The sequence below is a fragment of the Pteronotus mesoamericanus genome, unplaced genomic scaffold (genome assembly GCF_021234165.1).
Source record: "Pteronotus mesoamericanus isolate MK-2021 breed Mesoamerican mustached bat unplaced genomic scaffold, CSHL_Meso_final scaffold_167, whole genome shotgun sequence".
NCBI lineage: Eukaryota > Metazoa > Chordata > Mammalia > Chiroptera > Mormoopidae > Pteronotus > Pteronotus mesoamericanus.
This window is the reverse complement of record NW_026555308.1, coordinates 23,865,453-23,873,097: the sequence shown is the minus strand read 5'-3', so window position 1 is coordinate 23,873,097 and position 7,645 is coordinate 23,865,453.

The following is a 7,645-nucleotide window of genomic DNA, read 5'->3' as shown; positions in this document are numbered from 1 at the left end:
CAATATTTCTAGTACACACTTGGCATCATACATATTTATTACAATAATATTGACTGTATTCCCTATGTACTTTACATCCTGGTGACTATTTTGTAACTACCAGTTTGTACCTCTTAATCCCTTTAACCTTTTTCCTCCAGTCCTCAGACCCCACCCCTTTGGCAACCATCAGTCTGTTCTTTGTATCTATAAATCTGTTTCTATTTTGTTTTTTCATTTCTTTTGTTCTTTAGTTTCCAGATATAAGTGAAGTCATATGGTATTTGTCTTTCCCTGACTGACTGTTGTTGCAAATAGTTAGATTTCATTCTTTCCTATGGCTGAATATTATTCTATTGAATGTATGTGCCACCACTTTTTTAACCACTCTTCTATTGATGGGCACTTGGGTTGCTTCCATATCTTGGCTATTGTAAAAGATGTTGCAATGAACATAGAGTGCATTTATTCTTTTGAATTAGTGTTTTGGGTTTCTTTGGATATATACTCAGAATTGGAATTGCTGGGTCATAAGGCAGTTTGACTTTTAATTTTTTGAGGAAACTTCACACTGCTTTTCATAGTGGCTGCACTAGTCCGCATTCCCACCAACAGTGCATGAGGATTTCCTTTTCTCCACATCCTCACCAACACTTGCTGTTTGTTAATTTATTGATGATAACCATTCTGATAGGTGTGAGGAACTATCTTATTGTGGTTTTAATTTGCATTTCTCTGGTGATTAGTGCCATTGGGCCTCTTTTCATATTTCTATTGACCATCTACATGTCCTTTTTTAGAAACTGATTAAGCGAGAGAGAGAGAGAGAGAAAGAGAGAAGAAAACATAGAGTTGTTTTTCCACTTATTTATGCATTCATTAGTTGCTCCTTGTATGTACCCTGACTAGAGGTTGAAACTGCAACCTTGGCATACTGGGACAATGTTCTAAACTGTGCCATCTGGCCAGGACCATCTGTATGTCCTTTTAAAGAAGTATCTATACAGTTCCTCTGCCCATTTTTAAAATTGGGTTTGTGTGTGTCTGTGTGTGTGTTGAGTTTTGTAAATTCTTTATAATTTTTGGACATTAGCCCCTTATCAGGTGTATTATTGGTGAATATTTTCTCCCAATCTATAGGTTTTCCTTTTTTTTTTTTTGATGGTTTCTTTTGCTGTGCAAACACTTTTTAGTTTGATGTAGTCCCATTTGTTTATTTATTTATTTTTTTCCCTTGCTTGAGAAGATATATCAGAAAAAATACTGCAGAGATAATTGTCAGAGATTTTGCTGCCTATATTGTCTCCTAGGACTTTTATGATTTTGAGTGTTATATTTAAGTCTTTCAACCATTTTGAGTTTATCCTTGTAAATTGTGTAAAAAAGGTGGTTTAATTTTTTTTTTGCTTGTATCTGTCCAACTGTCCCAACACCACTTACTGAATAGACTGTCTTTACCCCTTTGTATGATTTTGCTTCCTTTGTCATAAATTGACCATATAGGTGTGAGTTACCATTTATCTGTCCATTTTTATTCCAGTACCATGCTGTTTTGATTACTATAGCCTTGATATTAGGTAGTGTAATACCTCCAACTTCATTTTTCTTTCTCAATATTGTGGCTATATGGGGTTCCATATTTTCTGTGGTTCCATATAAATTTTTGGATTATTTGCTCTAATTCTGTGAAATACATCATTGGTATTTTAATGAAAATTGCATTGAAACTATAGACTGTTTTGAGTAGTATGGACATTTTAATAATGTTAACTCTTCCTATCTGTAAGCATGGTATATATTTCCATTTATTTGTATCTTCTTCAATGTCTTCAGTGTCTAATAATTTTCCAAGTATAGGTGTTTAACCTCCTTTGTTAAATTTATTCCGAGGTATTTTATTTTTCAAAATGCAATCATAAATGGGATTGTTTTCTTAGATTCCCTTTCTGATAGTTCATTATTTATGCCCCAATTTTTTAATTGGTGTATAAAAATGCAACCAGTTTCTGAATATTTATTTTGTATTCTACTACTTTTCTGAATTCATTTATCAGTTCTAGTAGCTTTTTGGTGAAATCTTTAGGGTTCTCAGTATACAGTATCATGTCATCTGCAAATGAGTTTTACTTCTTCCTTTCTAATTTGGATGCCTTTTATTTCTTCCTCTTACATGTATTCTGTGGCTAGAACTTGCAGTACTATGTTGAATAAGAGTGGTGAAAGCAGACATCCAAGTTTTATTCCTGATCTTAAGGGAAATGGTTTTAGGTTTTTTCCCTTTGAGTATGTTAGCTGTGGATTTGTCATATATCACCTTTATTATGTTGAGGTATGTTCCCTCTATTCCAATTTTTCTGAGAGCTTTTGTCATAAATGGGTGCTGGGTTTTGTCAATTTAAAAAAAAAATCTATTGATAGGATCATATGATTTTTTATTCTTCATTGTTTATGTGGTGTATTATATTAATTGATTTATAGATATTGTACCAACCTTGCATTGCAGGAATAAATCCCACTTGATTATGTTGTATGACCTTATTATCGCTGAACCTGGCTTGCTGATACTTTGTTGAGGATTTTTGCATCTATGTTCACCAGGGATATAGGCCTGTAATTTACTTTCTTTGTAGTGTTTTTATCTGGTTTTGGAATTAGGATAATGCTGATCTCGTAAAAATAAGCTTGGGACTCTTTCTTTCTCTTGAATTTTTTGGAATAGTTTGAGAAAGTTAGGTGTTAATTCTTCCTGGAATCCTTATTAAAATTCACCTGCAAAACCATTTGCTCCAAGGCTTTTGTTTGTTGGGACTCTTCTTGTTTGTTTGTTTTGTTTGTTTGTTTTGGGTTTTTTGATTTTACTGTTTTAATTTCATTGGCTGTAATTGGTCTGTTCAGATTTTCTGTTTTGGTCTCTCTCTGTAGCAACACGAGTGGGAGTCAAGACCCTGGTTTGGGAACCAAGGTCAAGGATTGTTTTAAGAAAATGGCAGGCAAGCCGAACATGGGGGAAATTGCCAGCTTTGATAAGGCCAAGCTTTAGAAGATGGAGATGCAGGAGAAGAACACCCTGCTGACCAAAAAGACCACTGCACAGAAGAAGCAAGCAGAATGAAATTTCTTAAGAACCTGGAAGATTCCCCACCCCCGTCATCATTGGGACTCCAGTTGTGATGTGGAGAAAAAGTTCCTGCAAAATGGACATGAGTGACAAACTGCCCTGTGAACCCAGACATTCTATGTAGATGCCATCAGCCTGTGTGTCTCCCCATTCGAACTGCCAAGTTTTCCTGTTTGCCCTGGGATACTGTAGAAAATTATTTGTATGATTAATAAAATAAAACACACCTTGTAGCATGAAAAAAAAGATTTTTTGTTTCTTCTTGATTCAGTTTGGGAAGATTGTATGTTTCAAGGAATTTATCCATTTCTTCCAGATTGTCCAATATATTGGCATATAGTAGTTTGTAATATTTTCTTATAATTCTTTGTATTTTCTGTGGTTCAGTTGTTACTTCTCTTTCATTTAGTTTTAATTTTTTTTCATTTTTAAGTATATTTCATTGGGGAAAATCAAGATGGTAGAGGAGTGGATGGAAGTCACACTGACCTCCTCCCAGAACCAATCTGGAATTACAACTAAATTGTGGAGAAATCACCTGGAAAAAACAACTGCACAATAGCTAGAGAGGAGCCTTATAACCTCGGACAGATAGAAGAATCAGCTTTAGCACAAGTAACTGGTAAGGAGTGCCGTAGAGACTTGAGAAGGTGGGCAGGGCGCCCACGGGCAGGGGCACCAGACAGATATTGAAATGGCCAGTTGGTTCCCCTGAGAAGAGTGGGGTCTAAACAATAAGTGGGGATCTCCAGCCTACAGCACCAGAGCCCAAAAACTACACAGATAACAGCCAGTTGTGAAAAGCAGCAGGGTTGCTCTCTGCCAGAGACAGGCGACTGCAGTCACAAAGAGCCATTTAAAGGGCCAATGCATAAATTTGTATTTGGAGTCACTTACCCTGGTCTCTGGCAAAGGCAGGGGCAGAGTGGGCTAGAGATGCCTGAGGGAGAGACTGGGCAAGGAGACTTTAGGGACAGAACTGAGTGAGTCGCCAGGGAGATCCCAGTGCTGAGTCATCTCCCATATGGCAGCAGCCATCTTGCCCAGGCAGGCCACTCCCCTGAGTGGCAATCCCATGAGAGGACCCAATAACTCCACCCCCAGGAGGGACTCTGCCCTGCCCGTGGGACCTAAGTCTGATTGCTGAGTGCAGAGTGACTAGATTAACAGCTGATGGAGACAGCCAAAGACAGTAGATTCCTGGAAGTCTCAAACAGACTACCTAAGATCAGACAGGGTCAACATCTTACATCATCAGAGGCAGATGCAGAAAGAAAAAACAGCGGTCTCCTACCATAGAAGTTCACACTACAAAGTCAGGAAATCGAGACAGATCAATTTAAGAAGCAGAAACAGAAAAGAAGAGTTGTGCAAATAATGGGAAGGCAAAGAAACACCCCCCAGTTGAAGGGAAAGGAGGAATCCCTAGAAAGAGAACTAAATGAAAGAGAGGCAAGTAAGCTATCCAATATTGAGTTCAAAACAATGGTTCTAAGAAAGTTCAATGAGCTCAGTGAACTCAGAGAATTACAAAAAACTGCAGGGAAACTATGAGGACCTTACTGCAAACTATATCAGCATGAAAAAGGACATAGAAACTATCAATAAGAAGCAAGAGGAAATGAAGAATACAATTTCTGAATTGAAGAACACAGTAGAAGGAATCAAAAGCAGGCCAGACAAAGAAGAGGATCGAATTGGTGAGCTGGCAGATAAGGCAGAAAAAAGCTCCCAGAAAGAGCAAGAAAATGAAAGAAGACTCAAAAGAAGAGATGTTCATGGAAATGCAGGACAACCTGAAATGTAATAATATCCATATAATAGAGATACAAGAAGGAGAAGAAGAGCAGCAAGGGATAAAGAACCTGTTTGAAAAAGTATGATGGAAAACTTCCCTAATTTGAGGACAGAAAAAGTCACACAAGTCTAGGAAGCACTGAGGATCCCATTGAAGAGGAACCCAATGAGGCCCACTCCAAGACACATCATCATTAAAATGGCAAATATCAAAGACAAACAGAGAACCCAAAAGGCAGCAAGGGGGAAAGAGGTAGTAATATATAAGGGAGCTCTGTTATGGCTAGCAGGTGACTTCTCAACAGAAATATTACAAGCCAGAAGGGAATGGTAAGAAATATTCCAAGTCAAGAAAAGCAAAAGCCTGCAACCAGGACTACTCTACTGAGCAAGGTCTGAATTAAAATGGAAGGCGAAAGAAGGAGTTTCCCAGACAAAAGAAGGCTAAAAGAATACACCTCCACCAAACCAGCATTGCAAGATATGCTAAAGGGACTGCTATAAGAAGATGAGGGAAAAGAGTCTATTAATGCCCAGTTCCTTTCACAGTCACCAATACTTGATGTTGCCAGTATTTTTAACACTTTTTAATCTAATTGTGATAAGGATGTGTTATTTCAATTGTTACTTTATTACTTGTTGAAACTAAACCTGTTTTTGTATATTTCTTGCCTATTTCTATTATTTTTTAAAAAACTTCAAATGAGTTTTTGGTATTCTTTATCCATTTTTTGATTAAATATTTGTAGAATTTTTTTCCCTAAAAAAAAACCAACTATTAACCCTACTTTAGATGTGTTGCAAATACTTTCCTATTCTATTACTTGTCCTTTAAGTTTTGTATATGTATATTACTGTATAGTCTTAAATGTTTAATATAGTTGTATTGTCAATATTTTACTTTATAGTTCTGGGTTTGAATATTTTACTTCAGGGTAAGAAAAATGTTATTTTGTATTTTCTCCTAAAACTTCTTAGACTTTACATAATGATTTTTTCCTCACCTGGATATTTTTTGTATAATGTGTGAAATAGGGCTCTATATTTGTTTTATTTCAAGTAATAGTGGTCCATGCACCTTATTTGTTGAATAAGCCTTATTTTCCCCATTGATTTGAAATATCAATTTAATCATATATTACATTGCTAGACATATATATATGTTTGTTTCTAGAATGCTTATTTTATTTCATTGATCTACTTGATTATTTCTGTGCTGGTGTCATGTTGGTTTAATTGCTGAGACTTTATAATGGATTTAAATTCTTTAATATTTTATAATGGATTTTGACATTAAAAAAATAAAATCAATCTGCATTTAAGAATGAAAGAGAAAGAAAGAAAGAAAGAAAGAAAGAAAGAAAGAAAGAAAGAAAGAAAGAAAGAAAGAAAGAAAGAAAGAAAGAAAGAAAGAAAGAGAAAGGAAGAGCTCCTACCTTTTGCATCAACATAGATGGAACTGGAGAATATTATGCTAAGTGAAATAAGCCAGTCGATGAAAGACAAATACCATATGATCTCACCTGTAAGTGGAATCTATTCTACAAAATAAACTAACGAACAAAATAAACAACAGGCATGGAAACATGGAGCAGACTGCAAATGACCAGAGGGGATAGGGAAGGAGGACTATGGTGGAAAGAAGGGAAAGGGACAAGAAAAAGAACATGTATGATTGACCTATGGATATGGACAGCACAGTGGGAACTGACTGTGGGAGTAGGGGAGTGGGTGGGATAGGCGGAGGAGAGCAAAGGGGGAAACAATGAGACAACTGTAATAAAATAAACATGATTTTAAAAAATTAAAAAAGAAATTTAAAAAGTATATTTTATTAATTATGCTATTACAGTTGTCCCATTTTTTCTCCCCTTTATCCCCCTCCACCCTGCACCCTCCTCCCACCAGCATTCCCCCACCTTAGTTCAAGTCCATGGGTCGTACATATAAGTTCTCTGTTTTCTCAATTTCCTGTACTATTCTTAACCTCCCCCTGTCTATTTTGTACCTACCAACTATGCCTCTTATTCCCTGTACCTTTTCCCCCATTCTCCCCCTCCCCCTCCCCACTGATAACCCTCCATGTGATCTCCATTTCTGTGATTCTGTTCCTGTTCTAGTTGTTTGCTTAGTTTGTTTTTGTTCTGTTTTTTAGGTTCAGTTGTTGATAGTCTGTTGTGAGTTTGTTGTCATCTTACTGTTCATAGTTTTTTATCTTCTTTTTCTTAGATAAGTCCCTTTAACATTTCACATAATAAGGGCTTGGTGATGATGAACTTCTTTAACTTTATCTGGGGAGAACTTTATCTGCCCCTCCATTCTGAATGATAGCTTTGTTGGATAGAGTTATCTTGGATGTAAGTCCTTGCCTTTCATGACTTTGAATAGTTTTTTTCCAGCGCTTTCTTTTCTGTAAGGTTTCCTTTAAGAAATCATCTGATAGTCTTGTGGGAACTCCTTTGTAGGTAACTCTTTGCTTTTATTTTGCTACTTTTAAGATTCTCTCCTTATCTTTCTTGGGTAATTTAATTATGATGTGTCTTGGTGTGTTCCTCCTAGGGTCCTCCTTGGTGAGTTCCTCTTTGGGACCCTCTGAGCTCCCTGGATCTCTTGGAAGTCTATTTCCTTAGCCAGCTTGGGGAAGTTTTCCTTCATTATTTTTGAAATAAGTTTTTGATTTCTTGCTCTTCCTCTTCTCCTTCTGGCACCCCTGCGATTCGGATATTGGAATATTTAAAGTTGTCCCAGAGG